Source organism: Rhinolophus sinicus, linkage group LG02 (genome assembly GCF_036562045.2).
Source record: "Rhinolophus sinicus isolate RSC01 linkage group LG02, ASM3656204v1, whole genome shotgun sequence".
Classification (NCBI taxonomy): Eukaryota; Metazoa; Chordata; class Mammalia; order Chiroptera; family Rhinolophidae; genus Rhinolophus; species Rhinolophus sinicus.
Genome location: NC_133752.1, coordinates 135,974,044 through 135,994,733, shown reverse-complemented (window position 1 = coordinate 135,994,733; position 20,690 = coordinate 135,974,044). Strand labels below are relative to the sequence as shown.

The 20,690-nt window shown below is 39.4% G+C and overlaps 1 pseudogene; it reads left to right on the top strand.

The window, feature by feature from the left end:
• The first annotated feature begins 1,328 nt into the window (after positions 1-1,328).
• Positions 1,329-19,955, top strand: LOC109456556 (eukaryotic translation initiation factor 3 subunit M; annotated as a pseudogene).
• Positions 19,956-20,690: the final 735 nt, after the last annotated feature.

Here is a 20,690-nt window from a genome sequence, read left to right as displayed (position 1 = left end):
TCTCACCCATGAAACGTAATTGGAAGTCTGATGAGGATTTCTGGGGAGGCTTTTGCTTTCCTGATAAAAGGGATGGGTGTGGTTGTTACTGCCTCTTCCTGCCTTCTTCCTGCCTCCAGTGTAGCTGTCGATGTGTAGAATTGTGCTAATTTTTAAAGATTGCTGAAGAGAACCTGATTCGAAAGTGCTGAGCTGCTAACACAATGCCATCAGGTGCCTATTTCTAGGATTCTTGATCTCAGTGAAAAGTAAGTCCTGATTTCAGCCACTTTTAATTGCTACTTGCAGCTGAAAGCATGCCATTGAGCATTTTAGGGTAAAAAGGGATAAGAATGGAGGGCTTGCTTTATCGGTTAGACTTTAAGACCCAGGAAGCAACATGTAAATATAGCTGGTTAAAACAAAAATACAGTGGTGGCTACCCTGACCCCAGCCATCCTTACACCAAACACCAGGGATGAGGTAGATGGAGAGTGGAAGTGGATTGGTGGACATGGGAACTCATAGATAAGTGTGAACCTTGGGTTATTGCTGGCTTGTGGTGAGTGAAACAGTTTCAACCAGGTGCAGACTTTCCAACCAAATGAGAGGTGGCCTACCTAGCCCTCCACCATCGTCTTTATGCTCCCTGATTTTGGTCACTCCCCAATTATTCAATACTCCCTTTGTCCCAGCCACCGTCTTACACCTCTTCAGCCACTACCCAGTACTTCCCCTAATTCTGCTTCAAGTTGAATCAGTAGATGAAGAAAGAAGTATCACCAATGACTTCAGGGTAATACCTAGGTCTTGGGACTGGGCGTCAGTATGAAGATTCTACAGGTATTCAGTACAAGGACCTAGGAAAAACTCATTGTAATAATGCTCCAAGGCTTCCATAAAACTATAGGAGAACTGAGCTTTACGGGAGGGCCTCCCAGTGCCCACACACCCAGGACTGTGGACATTGGTGAGAACCTGTGTGCTGGGAGCAAATGTCTGCTTATTATCGTGGAATGACTGTCATGGAGAATTCAGCCAAATGCAGGACCATTCTTCTGAAAACAAAGAACATAATGAAGACACCCACTACGTGCACTCAAATAGCATTCCTCACAGGGATGTCAAGCCTGTGAATCTCTCTTACCTCCAAAAAAGCTCAATGCCATTGTGAAACTCAGGCAGTTTGCCAAGGAAATGATGAGCTATAATTTCTATCCACTCGCTGCCCCTACTGTGGCTCCAGAGAAATATGACAAAGGCCTGTTGTGATCATGGGTTCTCGAATGTTGTCATGTTTATCTCCATTCTAACCCATCTTTAGCCTCACCCTCTTTCCTGGTGTGAAGATGCACCGAATTTCCCTACTGTCAGGGGTCAGAGAAATCAGAGGAAGTCAAGATGTTCATCTGGAACCTGCTGGAAATGGAGTTCACTCAAAGAATGACCATCACAGGGTTGATGAACTACTCCTGGATCATGCAATTGATAACAATCCTCTAGACCAGTGCCACTCAAGGTATGGACCAGTGCTGGTCCATGAACAATTTGTTACCTGTTCCAACAAGGTTAAGTACAGAAATTCAGATTAAGTAATGTAAAACTTTTATAGCAGTTTGACATTTCTGTGACAGCCAAGTAAGTGAGTTTGCATTTTACAAAAGTATCACTCTGCAATGGATTGAAAGTAAAATCTGGGGGTGACCGGATGACTCAGTTGGTTAGAGCCACGAGTTCTTAACAACAGGGTTGCTGGTTCGATTCCCACATGGGCCAGTGAGCTGCGCCCTCCACAACTAGTTTGAAGGACAATTTGAGGCTGATGGGCCCTGGAAAAACACACTGTCCCCTAATACTCCCCAATAAAATTTTTTTTAAAAAAAGAAAGAAAGTAAAATCTGGTCTCCCAATAGTTGGAGTACTGCCTCAACCCATGAGGGGAGAATAGGAAAGATAAGGCCGAAGGTTTGGCCACGAGGTAAATTGATTACAAGGAGTTTTGTATTTAACTCAGTCTGGCCCTGTTGGTTCTTCACTTAAGGCAGGTCTTATGTTAGTGGCTTTGGATCCCCAGACCTCCTCAGTCCACTGGAGCCTTGGAGTTTATGAAGAGGCAAGAAGCGTGTGTGGGGAAATAAGATTGGGGCGTCTCCTATACAACTCATTTACCCAATGGGCTACTCAGCATTTCCACTAGGAAGTCTAATAATTCAAATTGAACACACCCAGAACTGAACTCCCCCCCCCCAACCCACTCCTTCTACATTATCTTACCATTTGCTCAGATGAAAAATCTTGGAGTCATTATTGACATTTCTCATCTTCTTGCCTTATCCAACCTGGCAGGCTGGTTGGCTGTATCTTCCAAACATATCCAAATCCAACCTCTTCATACCATTTCCACTGCTATTGCAATGACCTCCTAAAGGAGCTCCCTGCTTTTACTCTTGCTCTCCACAGTCTGTTCTCAGTGTAGCAGCCAGAGGTCCTGTCACGTCACCGCTCTAGTCAAAACCCTGCAATGATGCCTCCATTTTATTCAAAAAGCCAAATCATCACAGTGGCCTCTGGGCCACGTAACATATGACTTCATCTCCTCTCACCCTTTACCTCCTCCTCTGCCCCTGCCACCTGGCCTTAATGCTGTCCCTGCACACTTCGGCATGCTCCCACCTTGGGGCTGTTTCCTCAAGTTCTACCTAGGAAGCTCTTCCCCCACTGTCTGCATGGCTAACACTCACTTCAAAACTTCACATATTCAGTGAGGCCTCTCCTGACCTTGTTACCGCAGCCTACCTCGCCCTCACTCCCAGCACTCTGGGATCTCTTTACCCTGCTCTGCTTTTTCTCCCCCCCCCCCCTTAAAACTTATACATTTATATTGCACCATTTTAATGTACTCCTGTAGTTACTGTTTACTGTCTGTTACTCACCTGCATGTAAGCTTCATGAAGTTAGGGATCTGGATTATTCATTGATATATACAAAGCCAGGCACTTGATAAATACTTGACAAATAAATGAACTCATCTCCCTACAGCTGTTCTTATTAATTTCCTTAAAGAATCCCCCTGAACCTCACTGTTGTTTTAGAAGAAGGAAAGCAGAGGGAGAGGAGGAATAAAAGAGCTATCATTAAAATTCAGGGTTGAATTATCTACTAAAAACTCCGAGTCTTGTGCTCTGGCATCAGCCTCTCACTCTTCCTGCCTTTTATTCCTCCTGTTTTTCATCCTTGCGTTCTGGTTGGGCCAGAAACACAGAGGTGACAGGTGAAGGATCAGAACTCACCACTTACAAGTCTCTCTGGGTATCAGGTAGGACAAGTGTCAGGGGGTGGCGGGGGTGTGCATGAGTGGCTTAATCTGTTTCTCAACTTTTAAAATGTACATTTGTGCCAGGAGTTACTGTGTTTTTTTTTCCATCAGAGCAGGAGTTTAGAACAAGGCATCCAAACCCTCCCTCTCTTTCATCTCTTTAACAGAAAGTTGGAAAGGAAAAAAAAAGAAGCAAAGAAAAAGTTTAGCAGAGAGAAAACAAAATAAGGTGACATAATTACATTCAAACATATCCATAATCATAACTGGATGTATATTATATTCATATTAATTAACCTATCTAAAGACAAAGACATTAGATAAACAAAATCTATATTCGTTCTGTAAGAGAGAAAAGAAAAAAAGACATCTAGGGAAGTAATATTAATATCAGACAAACTAGAATTTAAGGCAAAAAGTATCAATAAGATCAAAGAGGGTTTTTTTGAAAGGACAGTCCACCAAGAACATAAACAATCATGAATAATATAACAAACAGTAATAAAATTAAAAGGAAATTTGAGGTTTTAAACACACCTCTATCAGAAACTGATAGAGCAAGCAGCCTGAAAGTTAGTAAGCTTGTCTAATAGGTTTATCAAGGACCCTGCACTCAGCAAGCAGAGAGCACACATTCTTTTCAAGTACTTGTGGAACATTGAAAACAGTAAAGATAGCAGATATGATATTAAAAATTGTTGGTAGGTTTCAGCGAAGGGTTTTTTATTTTCTGTACATTTATTGAAATTATAAAAATAATTTATTTAAATTACCTTCTATTGTTTTAAGATACTTAATGCTGAAAATGCACAAGAATATTGAATGATTAGATTTCAAGATACAGGTATTGAACCAGGTGATGTTATGGCTTCAAGGAGGCTTCGGAAATCACTACAGGTGAGATTAAAAGTGTTAGGACTGGGTCCTGCCCCAAGATACATGGCTGGAACCAGAAACAATGTAACCATGGAATAAAGAGAACAGCTCAAGAGGAGGGAGGGAACTGATGAAGCCATTTGTAAAACTTCTCAGGAAAGTTAAAAGAATGAATGAATAAATAAATAGATGTGAGTAAGAAATACAGTTGACCCATGAACCACGTGGGTTTGAACTGTGCAGGTCCACTTATCTGTGGATTTTTTTCACTCAATATTGTAAGTGTATTTTCTCTTCCTTAATGACTTTTTGAATAATTTTCTTAATAACATTTTCTCTTCTCTAGCTTATGTTATTGTAAGAATACAGTACATAATACATATAACATACAAAATATGTGTTAATCAACTGTTTTTGTATTGGTAAGGCTTCCAGTCAACAGTAGGCGCTGAGGGGGACCAAAGTTGTACCACCCCAAAATATGCCTTTTGGGAAATCGATTTGAGGCTGGTTATTAAGAAACAAAAGACTCAGAAAGAAATTTTGACCCTCCCCATTACCTGCCTAAAGGAATTCAGGTAGAAAATCCTGCTTAAAGGAATGGAGCATTACCTTAGCATCATAATGTAAACTAAATGTGGCAGACAGGGAGAAATCTAGCAAAGCCTATTTATTGAACTTCCTTCTGTGTCCAATCGTTTCTGGGTGACCCAGCAAGAATTTAGTATATGTTTGCTCTTTTCTTCTTTTCCTGTGAATTGCCTACTTTCCCTTTGAAATTCCAGACCCCTGCGCCTCTTCTTTGTCTAAAATGGCATATAAACCTTAACTGCGTCCTCAGGACTTACATTCTTATGGCACCCCTGCATGTACAGCTATGATAAATTTTGGACATTTTCTTCTGTTAATCTGTCTCATGTTAATTTGTTTATTAACCTAGCTAGAAGAATTTAGAAGGTGAGAGGAAAAAATATTTTTTGCATCCCCAGAGCTATTAGCAGTTAAGTTTTTGGAGAGACAAAAGTTATACACAGATTTTTGACTGTGCAGGGAGTGGGGCATAGGCACCTCTCACCCCCGCTTTGTTCAAAGGTCAACTGTAAATATGGGTTGCTGCTAAGAAACATACAGGGAATGACCAAGAGGCACACTTTGGGCCACTCCTCTGGCTCCAATTTCTAATATCTAATATTTCTTTACAATTTTTTATTGTGGTGAAATACACATTGTTAGCACGGCTGAAGGAATGCAGGAGACCAAAATTGGTCTATTGGAATTTATTTGGCATGGTTGAGCTGCGGGAGGTCAGGCTAGAAAAGACCATAACCTCCCTGAGCAAAATGGGATATGGAGTTTTAAAGGAGGGGGTAAACAAGGCTGTTCCGCCTTCAACGCTTCAGGGGGTTTTCATTGCATAGTCTCTCACAACAAAGGGTTTCAGGGCATGACCATGACCTCCTGCTCCACGTCCTGGCTCCCCGGCCACCCTCTGGAATGCCCAGGCCCACTGATCATAACCCTAGGAGATAAATACAAGCCAGCAGGTACAAGGTACAAAGCAAGACAAGATGGCTTTTAGGATAAGATGGTTTCTACACTCCAGGTGGTTTCTCCAGGCCTAAGGCAAATACAAGACAGCAGGTACAAGGTACAAGATGGCTTTTAAGATAAGATGGTTTCTGCTCCTGGCCTAACACACATAACATAAGATTGAACATCTTAGCTATTTCTTTAAGTATACAGTTCAGTGGTATTAAGTACACACATTTTTTGCAACCGTTGTCACCACCCATCTCCAGAACTCTTCATTTTGCAAAACAGAAACTCTATATCCATAAACAGTTAACTCCCCATTTCCCTGGGGATTCTTAGCGCCTGGCGACTACCATACTACTTTCTGTCTCTGTGTTTGACTACTCTAGGTACCTGGAAGTGGTACATTTAAGTGGAATCACATGCTATTTGGCTTATTTCCCTGAGCATTAACGTCTTCAAGGTTCATCCATGTTGTAGCATGGGTCAGAATTCCCTTTTTTTTTTTTTAAATTTATTTTTCAATTACAGTTGACATACAATATTATATTAGTTTCAGTTGTACAACAAAGTGATTAGACATTTATATACCTTATGAAGTGCTCACTCCAATAAGTCTAGTACCCCTAAATAGTTATTACGATATTAACTATATTCCCTTGCTGTACTTTATATCCCTGTGACTGTTTTTATAAGTTGCAATTTGTTCTTCTTAATCTCTTTCACTTTTTTCACCCAGCCCCTAACCTCCCTCCCATTTGGCAACTATCAATTTGTTCTTTGTATCTATGAGTTTATTTCTGGTTCGTTTATTATTATTATTTTTTAATATTCCACATATAAGCAAAATCATATTGTATTTGTCTTTCTCTGTCTGACTTATTTCACTTAGCATAGTGCCCTCTAGGTCCATCCATGTTGTTGCAAATGGTAAGATTTCATTCTTTTTCATGGCTGAGTGCTATTTCACTGTACTCGCATATATGTTATACCACTTCTTCTTTATCCATTTGTCTATTGATGGACACTTAGGTTGCTTATATCAGGTTCCCTTTTTTCCACATCCTTGCCAATACTTGTTGTTGATTTATTGATGATGGCCATTCTGACAGGTGTGAGGTGATTTCTCATTGTGGTTTTGCTTTGCATTTCCCTGATGATTAGTGATGTTGAGCATCTTTTCACATGTCTATTGGAGAAATGTCTGTTCAAGTCCTCTGCCCATTTTTGAATTGGATTGTTTGGGGGTTTTTAGTTTTGTTTTCTTGTTTGTTTGTTTTTGGTGTTAAGTTGTATGAGTTCCTTATATATTTTGGATGTTAACCCCTTATCAGATGTATCATTGGCAAATATCTTCTCCCAATCCATAGGTTGTCTTTTCGTTTTGTTGATGATTTCCTTCACCGTGCAAAAACATTTTAGTTTGATGTAATCCTATTTGTTTATTTTGTCTCCCTTGCCTGGAGAGACATACCCCTCAAAATATTGCTAAGAACAATGTCAAAAAGTTTATTGTCGGGAGCATTTTCTCAACCAATTGAGATTTTGCTTCCTGGCAATCGTTGTCAGTTTGGCTCAAATAAACCATAAGTTTTCAAAAAAAAAATGTTTACTGCCTACGTTTTCTTCTTAGAATTTTATGGTTTCGGGTCTTACACTTAAGTTTTTAATCCATTTTGAGTTTATTCTTGTATATGCTGTAAGAAAGTGGTCCAGTTTCATTTTTTTGTATGTATCTGTCCAATTTCCCCAACATCATTTATTGAATAGACTGTATTTACCCCATTGTGTATTCTTGCCTCCTTTGTCATAGATTAATTGACCGTATAGGCATGAGTTTATTTCTGGGCTCTCTATTCTGTTCCATTGATCTATATGTTTGTTTTTATGCTAATACCATGCTGTCTTGATTACTATGGCCTTGTAGTATAGTTTGATATCAGGTAGCATGATACCTCTAGCTTTGTTCTTCTTTCTTGATATTGCTTTGCTGATTTGTGGTCTTTTGCGGCTCCATATAAATTTTAGGATTATTTGTTCTAGTTCTGTGAAAAATGCCATTGGTATTTTGATAGAGATTACCTTGAACCTGTAGATTGCTTTGGGTAGTATGGACATTTTAATGATATTAATTCTTCCTATCCATGAGCACTGTACAGCCTTCCATTTATTTGTATCTTCTTCAATGTCTTATAGTTTTCCAAGTATAGGTGGAATTTATTCCTAGGTATTTTATTCTTTTTGATGCAATTGCAATGGGATTGTTTTCTTAATTTTTCTTTCTGATAGTTCATTATTGATGTATAACCATTTCAGAAAATGGAGTAACCATTTTCTGAGTATTAATTATGCTACTACTACTTTACTGAATTCATTGATTAGACCTAATAGTTTTTTTACTGGAGGCTTTAGGGTTCTCTCTAATGTCAATATTATTCCTAATGTAGCACATATGGTTATCCCAGATCAGGTCCTCCTTTTATTTAAATTAGTTCTAGAATTTTGTTTTAAAATTTCAATACATAATTTCTAAAGTCACACTTTTTGTTAAAAAAAAAAAAATGTCCTGTTATTCTGAGAGCCTTGCTTCTTTTTTAATTAGCATAACTTTTCCCATCAGACCTAAGGTTAAAGGAATGCATTTTACTGCCCTGAGCCTATGAAAAAGGCTTGTCTTTTCCAGCGTCTACCTCTAAGACAGATCATCGATTCAGAGGGAACAAACCTAGACTGTGGGCTAACCCAAAAGGAATGAACATTCACAGCACAGAGGGTAAGAAAGCAGGAAAGTCTTGTTTAAACTGTGGTTGCAGCGAATATCTTTGGGGAAGAAAAATTCAGGTTGAGCTTATTTAGAGCATTATTATTATTATTATTTTTAATTGGGGAATGTTGGGGAACAGGGGGAACACTGTGTTTTTCCAGGGCCCATCAGCTCCAAGTCAAGTCATTGTCTGTCAATCTAGTTGTGGAGGGCGCAGCTCAGCTCCAATCCAGTCACCATTTTCAATCTTTAGTTGCAGGGGGCGCAGCCCACCATCCCATGCGGGGATTGAATCGGCAATTGTTGTTGAGAGCTCATGCTCTAACCAACTGAGCCATCCAGCAAGCCCTAGAGCATTACTTTTAAAAGTATAAGGTTTGTGATTGCAATATAAACTTAAGTCACTTTGGGGATGAAAACAACAATATATGTGACAGAGGAATGAAAAATTAATTATCATTCTCACTGTAAATTTGACAAAGTATTTGTAATTAGTGATATCTGTAATATTGCCACTTGTCAACAACCCCCAACGCCATCTCTGGTCGGACTCCAATCAGGCTGTAAGTACCCGCCCTCACCTCACTACCTGCCCTGGGCTACTTTCCTTTTAGGGAGATTACAGATGGGCATAGAGAAATTAGATCTTGGCAAAATTGGGGACAAGTTTTATTAGGTTAAGCCTAACATTCTCATTGACATGCTTAGTCCAGAATCAGTGGTAGACAAGGCATTGCTTACTAGGCATTTTATCACCCAGGCTGCTCCAAACATCAGGAGAAAACTACAGAAGTTAGAAACAAGACCCCAAATCTGCTGTTGACCTTGGTAGAGGAGACCTTTAAAATTTTCAATGACAGGGACTGGACAGAGAAGGCTAATAAAGATAGGAGACTGGCCAAGCTTTTGGCTGCCCCGATTCCCTTGCCACCTCGGGGTGACCCTAGGACACCCAGATGACTGGATACTCGAATGGAGCCAGCCAACCTGGAATGGAATCAATGTGCTTATTGTAAAAGAGAGAGACACTGGAAAACAATGCCCTGACCGTCCTAAATCGGGATGGACAGCAGGCAACCCTGGCTGACCCTCTCTCTTTGCCAACCTCTCAGATGAGAGGTCTACATCTACCCACTGATGAGGCCCGAGAGCCTTCCTGGCTCCGACTCTAACACGCTCCATCACCAGCGGAGCCTTGGGTCACCCTCGACGTGGCAGATTGGGAAACTGAGTTTCTCATGGATTCCAGAGTCACCTACTCTGTCCTGACCTGCCTATTGGCACCCTCTCCAATCGTGACTTCATGGTAATAGGCAGACAGATGGCCTAAGGTAAGACAATTTACTTTCCCCCTTGCTTGTGAGATTGAGTCTAATAATATCACCAGTCATTTCTGAATGTCCCTGAATGCCCCTTCCTGCTATTAGGAAGTGATTTATTAATAAATTTAGAACAACTCTTTCCCTAGAAAGGGACAAGATTCAGGTAAAAATAGAGCCAGAACAAGGGGCTCACTTATTGGCACTCTTAAATGACCATGAATCTGATAAGACTCTAAAAAGGGGAAAAAAGGGAACCCCTATATTAGATCCCAGAGTGCCAATAGGCTTTTAAAGTGCACGTGTGCACGTGGAGTTAGATGAGCCCCAACATTAGGATTCACACCCTAAATGTATATGAAAGACTAGTGATAACCTACAGCTCCTAGAAACAGTGAAAAGCTCAGTGCCTTTAAGAGAACTTAGAGGAGGCCTTTCTTACCACTGACCTTCTGTTGGATGGGAAAATAAACCCAAACCTGCAACATATAGTTGATTTAGGGGAAGTCCAACAGGCAATTATAAAATACAGAAATAAAACTTTACCAAAGTCCTTCCAAGAGGGAGACGTCTTCCATACAGGTCAAACGAGGAGCAAGTTCTACTCAAAACTTGGAGAGAGGGCACCCCAAAGGACCAATTATTACCCAAATAAAAGGGCCCTTAACAAGTAATTTTGGACACCCCAACTATGGTCAAACTCCACGGAATGCCTGGTTGGGTGCACCTTTCCAGGATAAAGCTTTTCTCCCCTAAACATTGCACTACACCCGTGAACCACAAGAAAACCTAAAGTATCTCTTTAAGAGAACTGGATAACGTCCAGATAAGTACTGCAGTAGACTGGACTCCTGTTTACCATATTTTTTACCATCGTATTACTTACCTTTTACCACTTTGAACACCACCCCCCAACCCTGAAAATTACTTTTTTGTCCTTATTAGGTTTAAGATAAATGGCCCAATCTTATAAGACAGACGAGAGACCTCATACTTAACCTCTAGGTGGGCCCTTAACACAATGTCTACTCTGATCCTCCTCCTCTTCACCCTCTTCTCCCTCAGACTCTCTACCCCAGCCACCCCCAGACATCCATGGACTCCAGACATCCAAAAGGTAGCACAAACAAGCAACCTGTCGTTGGAATGTTGGATGTGTACGCGGAGAAATCATTCGGGGCGGGACACTAACCTCATAGCTATACACTCAAGCTTCGCCCCCTTAATACACAGTGCCAGATCATATTCCAGATTTAATTACGCCCTATACACTCGCACATAACATAATGGGGTAGGGGGAGGACCCCGACCCCTAGACGGTTCCTCGACGAAGGCAGAGGATACAGCCACATACCCAGAAATTGTTGGACAAGCCCTCATTTTAGTGACCAAGCCGTCCCTTTGCATTAGGAATTCATTTGACCGGGGACAATGTCTAGGAGAGATCCCATATGTACTTCGTAACAATACACTAGAATACAACGTCACTGACCATAGCTTTACCCTGTAAATAATGAGACTACATATGAGGTTGATTCGATTAATGTCTCAATGTGGTGGGGCAATAAATTATCCAATAACACAGGCCAGTGGGAGGCTGACATTCTTCCACTAAGAAATGAATATGGTAACAAAACATATGGCATTGATCAATTTTCGGGGGTACCCTGGAACTTAAATAATGAGGAAAAGGCGATGAGCAACCTCACCCACCCAAATAATAAGACCTGGTGGCGCCCCATATTAATATATAGGAACCTGAGGTGCCGATTTAAGCACTCACATAATTCTTGCTCCTCATTTCCTAGCTTCCATCCATTATGCAATGATGATTACTTCTCAGGGACATGACCATGCCATGTTGACTCCTGGGGACCCTGGTTTCCCTTGGTAAACCCCTCTTCGGTCGGCATTGACACCCAACATCACTATGCTTGGATATAAGGATTCACCACTGCAATTTCCCTCAAAGGCACAGGAAACTTTTGGTTATGTGGTACCAACCTCCTTCTCACCTTACCCAGAAAATGGTGAGGGATTTGTTCTGTTGTTAAGGTAGTTCCTGAAGCATGTAACTTAACCGACCTAGGGTCCTCAGGAAAAGTCCCCAACATTGGCTACTTCTTCTCTGCATCAAGAGCCTCCCAGAGAGGAAAGAAGGACTCAGTGCCCAGCCTTTACAGTTCCTCATTAAACTTTTGAGTCCTAAGTACTAGTAATCCCATTATTGATAGAAGTGCGTTGGGACACACAATATACTGGAGCATCTTCTGGTTCTTAGGAATAGCTGACCTTGAGAGCTCAATTAGGGACATCTCAATCTTAGTACAGGAATCATGGAAGGCTACTGTCACAGCCCTAGAGGGACAACAAACATCCCTTAACTCACTGGCTGAGGTGGTCTTCCAAAATCTCAGGGCACTAGATGTATTAACTGCAGAAACAGGAGGCGCCTATGCCCTATTGGGAGAGGAATGCTGTTTTTACATAAACTCTTCAGAAAAAGTAGAAGACAGTCTAGAGGTACTTAAAGAAAATATAGAGAGAGACATCCTAGAAAAGACCCAAACCTGGTCATGGATTCACATCTTTAATGAAATACTTCACAACTGGTTTAGTTGGCTGAGCCCTTTCCTAAGTCCCCTTGCCTTAATAATTGTCATAGGAAGAATCTTATTAATCTTCAGTCTTTGTCTTTATAATTTCCTAGTAAACGTGTCTCCCAGACAACAATAATTTCATGTGAAGCTGATGGTGGCTCAAGAATTCCAGCCTATTCCATTATAAAAGGATTCGAGTCCCTATAAGTCAGCGAGAGATTATTCCTCCAAAGTGTGCGGCCCACTTCCCCAGCAGAAAGTGGTTACAGAAAGAGACCTTCGCCCCTAACCTCTTAAAATTAAGGAGGATAAAATCTCTCAGCAGGGAATGAGACAGAATAGGAGCAGGACTTTGCTCCACTCCCTTAACTGCCAGATCTCGCACCAGCCAGATTCAGTTACTTGCAGGGGCCAAGATACCGAACTTGCCAACCACAAACTTCTCCAGAGCAGTGGATCCCACATCTGTAGGCGCGCACAAACCTGAGTTGACCTCTATATGACCTTCCTTGGTGGCACTAGTGAGCCGCACTGCCGTCTTGAGCCTACAGAGTCCGCCCTGGACCTCAGCGTGGATTATGTCTGCGCAAGTACCATAACCAGGAAGAAAGGAAAGGATTGCCCCAGCTGACATCAAGCCCTCCTTTACTCTGCCCTATATGATGCCCGGCTCCTTTGTCTCCTTTCTGGGAGTCCGCTGGAGAATTCCTCCTGTTGTGCTGCTTCCCTTGTGCTGACGCATAAGCCTCAATAAACTTTATCTGAATTTTCGGTTTGGACTCATGGCAATTTCTATTACATAGAGAGCCAAAGAGCCCAACGTCAGTAACGATAGCATATGTGTATTTTGATTTTACTCGAAATTGCCAAATTGCCCTTCGACGTGGCTGTATCAATTTTTCATTCCCATTAGCAATGTGTGTGTATGTTTTCCCACACCTGTGTCAGTATCTTATTAATGTGTTTAATTTTTACCAAAATAGTAGTTAAAAATTATCTAAATATTTCTTGATAATTGGTGAGGGTCAGCTATTCATATGTTCATTGGCCAATTGTACTTATTTTTCTATAAAGAACTTATACTATTATTTTTTCATGTTCCCATTGGTTTGAGTTTTCCTTTTGTTTTTGTAGAAGTGCTTTATATAGATCCAAATGCTGATTCTTTCTGTGTTATACACATGGCAAATATTGTCTCCTAATCTGTGACTTGGCCTTTTTTTAAAAAAAAAAACCAAACTTTTATTTATTTTAAGTGTGTTTTTCGAGGACCCATCAGCTCCAAGTCAAGTAGTTGTTTTAATCTAGTTGTGGAGGGCACAGCTCAGTGGCCCATGTGGGGCTCGAACTGGCAACCATGTTGTTAAGAGCACCACGCTTTAACCAACTGAGCTAACAAGCTGCCCCTGTCACATATCTTTTAACTTTGCTTAAACATGTACATGTTATTCAAATTTATCAATATTGTAACTTTGCTTAGGATGCCTTTTGTAGTAGAGAACTTTTACATGCTGTTCAAATTTATCAATCTTGATGGGGTCAAACTTATCAATCTATTTTATGTCTTTTGCATTTAGGGTCTGGTTTAGAAGGACTTCTAGTTTCTCAAATTCATAAACATATTCTATATTTTCTTCTGATATATTTATGGTTTCGTATTTTATATTTGGGTTCTTAATCCTTTCAGAATTTATGTTTGTGACTGGTGTTAAATAGAGAATCTAACTTTATTTTTATCCAAACAAATGATCAATTGTCTCACTGCCATTCACTGAATTGTTAGTACTTCCCCCACTGAGAGGGGATTCCATCTTTGTTGTACATGTTCCGTAACTTGGGTGAACAACCATCTGCAGAAATCACCCACACTAAGAAAAGGCTTACCCAAATGGGGCTGATGGAATTAGACAAATACCCCATACTTATAAGTGAACAGGATGTGTCCTTAAAATGAAAACTGTAACTTAGTTATTTTAGTGCCTGTCTAGACTAGTATATAGTAAAGGAGGGTTATGTTTTGTATATTTAAGAAGCATCCAAACCCGTAGAGAAGTTTAATGAGTTTATTTGAGCCAAACTGATGACAATTGCTAGGAAGCAAAATCTCAATGGATTAAGAAAACATTCTGGAGAATGGCAGTTTTTGCAGTTTATTTAATACATTAGAATCAAAGGAGGAGATGTAAGGAGGGCTTCCATTAGTGGTAGATTAAGGGGATGGCAGAAGGCCAAGTGGGGAAATCTCTGGGATTGGATAAAAAGTAAAATGGTGAGACATACTTTTTTACATTGGTGGGCACAGGATAGTTAACAATTAACATTTACAGCACATAGAGATGGTATTCCAAGAACAAGACAACAATGCAGTGTTCTGTGGTCTTGCTCTCTGCTGTAGTGGGTTGCGCCCTAAAGCATCTGAGGAAAAAGAGATTACTCTGACATTCCAAGGTTATGTTATCTTAGATGCAAAAAGACAATAGACAGGCTCACTTAAGGCAAAATTGACCTTTGTCAAGGAAACTATAGGTCACAACCTGGTTTAGTTTAGAAATTTTTATGTTCAGATAATCCTCTGTGGTTAATTTCAGTCTCTGAGTTTGTAGGACCTGCCATGCAGGCCTCTTCTGAGCTTGTCAGGTTTAATATATGGCCCCTTTTTCGTCCACAGTTTATATACAAGAAGTATATAAAAAGGGGAATTAAATAGTAAGGATTTGATCATGATTGTCTGGCATGGGAATAATTCACTAGAGAAATACACAAAAATTTCCAGGCCTTTCCATGGCTTGAATGAAATAGCTTTTTACACTAGCCTACTCCCTTAACTCTGACTATATGCTCATTAAAAACTTTCTGCTAGTCAGTCCAGTTTTATAGGTCCCTTGATACAAAAGGAGATGATACCCATAGAGAGAAAATGAGTGTTTTAGATATATCTACTATTACACAAAAATTTTAACTCCCATGGCTAAAAGTCTTTTTAAAAGGAAGTGTTTATTAGGCCATTGCTAACAACAATGGCCTAATAACAAAAAGGACCGGTCTTGGGCCATGGAGTTTAAACCACCAGCATCATGGCTATGTAGAAAAGGCAACATGTCTGTCCTTCCAGGAATTTTGCAAGTGTTTTTACACATCAAGTAGCTGGAAGAAAGATGTATGCCGTTCTGAAAGCATTTACATTATCTGTAGACAAAAGAGATGGGGGAAGGTGAATCAGGACTACTTCTGGGATAGGCACAGTAGAATCTGCAAAGAAGAAGTGTCCACTCCTGTGGATTAGCTGTGGGCAGCAGATTGGGAAGTTCATGTGTAAATATGAAGCAGAGCCTCCAAGGATTCTATGGCACCTGGCTATGCTGGCAGAAATAGTCACCTGGAAATTAGTCCTAAGTTCCAACAGATATACAGGAATGAGAGCATTCTTGTCAGAGCTGGTCCAGAACTATTACAGGCTGATTGTTCTGTCTCTTTCTCTCTCTGGCCACTGCAATTTTAATTTAGAATATCTTAGAATTTTTTTCTTGTCACTACCTTTCTGAATTGAGAAATTGATATTCTGGTGTACAAATCAGTCCATTAAAAAGCTTTTAAACTGAGTAGTTTAAGCAGCGAAAGCCATACAGTTTTCTGAATTTCTATTTCTGTGGTTTTATTTCTAGTGTTTGTATAGTACCTGGCACATAGAAGGTACTTAGGACATTTGTTTAATGAATGGATGAGCCAACAATCGTCCTTGTTAGGTTAATGTTAAATGCTATGAATCACAATCATTCCCCCCACCCAGAGTATTACTATGTGAATGATTTCTTTCTGCAGAGGGGTCCAGGCCTACAGCTTGAAGTAGAGCTAATCACATTCAAGGCAGATTGCAAATATTTCATTCATTTATCCGCCCATTCAAGAAAAATTTGCTAAGTACCTATTAATCATGATGTTAATACAATTATTAAAATTTTTTTTAAAGATCACAGTTCTTGTATTTAACCAGAGTGCAAGGTGGAGGAAGCTGCAATTACAAGCAGTGGGAAGTTCTAAGCAGTGGATCTAAAATGGAGGGAAAACCAAGCTATTTGTACTCAGAAATGAGAGAAGACTAGCAGTCATTAACTGGAAAGGTCCATGGACCTCCACAGTTCCACGTGTCCAGCTGAGGTTCAGGTGTCAAGGATAAAGTAAAACCCCCAGGCCTTTCCAGAAGACTGGGGAATCACACAGATTAGTAGACCAAGAAATACTGGACGTTTAGGTGATTTCCAGTTTTTTTGCTATTATCAATAGTGCTGTGATAAACCTCCCTGAACAAAAACCCTTGTGCACAGCTTAACTTCCTTCGGATCAACTCCTTCTTGCAAGTAGATTTTTCTGGGTCAAAGAAAGGCTATGCCAATTTACAGTCCTATGACCGATATAAGAGGGTACTTTTTCCCAGACTAAACTTGGAAAGATATGGATTTATAGGTCTCCATGAAAATTAAAATATTTGCCAATGTTATGTTAAAAATTTCCATTTCGTTTTCATTTCAGAACTATTTTAATTAGTTAGAGAAACTTGTATGCTATGTTTGTAGAGGAAGGAATTCACCTTACATTATATTGCAATGACCACTGGGGTGTTGTTTGTATCAGTATTCCTGAGTCTGAGTAGAAAGTATTCTCTAATGCTTTACCTGGTGGGCTTAAGACAGAGGTATGATAGAAGAAAAAAATGGTGGCAGAAAAGATTAAGAAAGAAAGGTAATATGATAGGAAATGAAGACAAAAAATGAGTGAGAAAGGAAAATGGAAAAGCAAGAGGGCCCAGACTCCATATGCTCTGCCTGTGCTTGTTCATTTTCTTGTGTAGTTGCTCTGAACTGATGTTTTCAGTTCTAACATTTCCCAACTGCGGCTTCCTTTATCATCAAAGGAGGAAATGAAAGAGCAAGGACAATTATAGTCTGAGCAGTAATTACAGGGGTCAAAATGAGAAATCAACAGAGAATTTTTTTTTTTAGGGAAAATCCATGTGTTGCAACTTGCTAATTCACCAGGATCTTAGGACTCTGACTGTCAGACATTAGTCATTTCTTCCTTTTAAAAGGTTCCCTCCCTAGTTTTCTAACTGGTATTGTCTTGTTACTAAACAGAGCAGGACCTTCAAACTTCTCTGAAAAATCTGAAAATGAATTCAAATTCTAATAGGCAGCATTCCTGAATGTTAAAATGTTAGTCAATTGTTCACTTCTGTCTATCTCTTAGGATCTTTCTTATTTAAGGGAATTCACTGAGCTAAAATTTAATTTAAATACTTTCAAGAGGCTTTGATTTTAAGATACCAGAGAGAGGTTACTTTATAAATTAATTTAAGATTTAGAAAGCCAACAGTAGCAATGGCTCCCTCTAAATACCAGAATATGCCACAATCTAACTGTGGTTTCATTTTCAAGCTTAGAGGCTGTCCACTGTCTTAAAAATCTTGGTAAGGCAAATGTTTTCTCTCACCACCTTACTTACAAGTGTCCTCATCACATTTAAGTTATTTAAAGACATAAATCCAAATGCACCACATTAAAATAGGAACAAAAATTAATAGAGTAATTTTTTAAAGTAAATTATTGTCTACAGTAGGGCTGGGGGAATTGGAGAGTTGGTCAAAGGGTAAAAACTTGTAGCCAGAAGATGAGTAAGTTCTGGGACCTAATAATACACAGCATTGTGCTTATTGCTAACAATACTGTGTTATATACTTCAAAGTTGCTAAGATACTGGATCTCAAATGTTCTTACCACAAACAAGACATGATAATTATGTGAGGTGATGGATAGCTAACACTATGGTGGCAATCATATTGCAGTATGTAAATGTATTAAATTAACATGTTGTACACAATGTTATATGTCAATTATATCTCCATAAAAATAAAAGTAAGCAAGAAAAACTAAAGTACAAGAACAATGGATATTTGTTTAATATATAATTATATAGTTTACTTCATTTGTGATACGTTTTCTAAATCAGTGGATGTTTGAAAACATTTTTTCCTAAAATTTCAGTAAAGCCAGTATCAATGAAATTGTGGAAATAAATCACAATTTAAATGCCAATTTAGAAAGTAAACAAAGTATCACAATTATAATGAAATAAATAAATGTAGTTTTGTGGGGTTTTTTTTTCTTTTTTTTTCTTTTTTTTTAGTAAACTAGAATCCAAAACTGAGCTTTATCTGGGGGCGTGGTTTGCGAGTGGAGTGTCTGCTGCGCCTGGGCTTTCACCATGAGAACCTGGCCCTCGCTGACATCGGTGAGGAAGATCAGGCAGCTGAGCTTCCAGCTTATCTTAAATCTAAAGGAGCTGAAGGTTAACTTCATGTAGACTTATCTCAAATTACTGAAGCCTGTGATGAATGTCTGAAGGAAGAGGATTAAGATGTTGAAAACGTGATGAACAGCGTTGTTTGTATTCCTCCTATTGATTCTGGAACCAAATAAGCAAGAAGCTCTGATTGAAAACCTCTGTGAAACGCTGGTCAAATTTCGGGAAGGTGATTTCTCAGACTGCAGTTGCTAAGCCACCTTTTGCGTGAGATGGATAAGAATACTCCTGTAAGATATAAGGTATATTGCAGCCTCGTTAAATTGGCAGCATCTTGTGGGGCCATCCAGTATATTTCAGCTGAGATGGATCAAGTTAGAAAATGAATTTCTGACTGGTACCTCACCACTGAAGAGCGGGGGGGGGACCACCCCTTTTGAGTCTGCTTTATGAGGCACTGTGGATTGTGAGAAAAATGATGCCGCTTCAACAGTTATGCTTGAATTGCTAGGAAGTTACACGAAGGACAGTGTTTCCCAGGCGCGAGTTGATGCCCACAGATGTATAGTACCAGCGTTGAAAGAGCCAAATGCACTTCTTTTTAGCCATCTTCTTACTTTAAAACCAGTAAAGTTTTTGGAAAATGAGCCTATGATTTTTTTTTCTCACCATTTTTGTGAGTGTTAAATTGGCATCATGTCAAGTTTTATCAGAATAATAACAAAGGGTCACTATCTTGTATAATACATAAGCTGTATTCTGTAAGGAAGAGTTTTCTTTGTTTGTTTGTTTTTATTGGGGAATACTCGGGAACAGTGTGTTTTTCCAGGACCCATCAGCTCCAAGTCATTATTTTCCATCTAGTAGCGGAGGGCGCCCATGTGGGAATTGAACTGGCGACCTTGGTGTTATGAGCACTGCGGTCTAACCAACTGAGCCAACCGGCTGCCCTGTAAGGAAGAGTTTTGAAGGTGTAATAGAGCTTTGATGAAATAATATATGGAGGAACAACAAATTTAAGGGGAACTGGATGCTAAGAGCAAACTTGGCAATCTTTGCTATCTTAAATGAAGCATTTCCTGAGTGAAAACGATAATATAATTTCATCACATCAGAAAAAGTTGGAAAAGGGGTACTTCTGTAAAGCTTTATATGTAACAGTCATTTTGTTCTAGTCAAAACCACATCAATACTTCCGTTCACCACTGAAACAATTATTTTGATTTGTTGTTTTTTTCAACATCTCTTCTGTTTTTGTTTTTTTTTCAGGTTGATTGTCATTTTCTAAGGTTAGAACTTTTTGATTTCTTTATTTCATTTGTTATCAGGCTCCGCCAGTCATGTTCTTTAATCTCGACTGCCTGAAAATGACTTTGATTTCAGAGGCTTTGTTTTCATCTAGGAAAGACAAAACTTGTTTTACCACTGAAATTATTACTCATTTTCTAAATACTCGTCAACAAAAGAGTTTAAAGAAAAATCCTTAAGCTTCTGCGGTTATGAGCATGTAAGAAAGGCACCATTTTCTTGGCTAATTTCCAACAACTACGTTAGTAATTTAGGCACTAAAAAAACTACAAAATGTAAATTTGTATGCTTATGTAGTAGCTTTTCAAGATTCCTAATATATTCCAGTAATACCACAAATACTTTCTGCAAGGTCTCGAGCTTACATTGAAAGAAAAGATATTTAAAACATGCAGATAGAAATCTGTTTTGTCTTCTACTCCCTTCCTTTCCCAAACATGTCTGTGTTTTGTATCTTCTATCAAAGCCAGGGGAAATTAAAAATGCTAACATAAGTAAACTGCCATATAAAAACTGCATTGTACTTCATGTTTCCTCTCATGCTTGAGAGCACCATTGTTGGAGAAACAGGAACGAGCAGTGCAGTATTTGGAAGTTGGCATGTTTCCAACGCACTGCGTTGGGTCATACTTATTATGCTGTACTAAAACATGTTTTTCATTTTCAGTTTTTTTCTGATAATAAAATATTATTGGAAATTT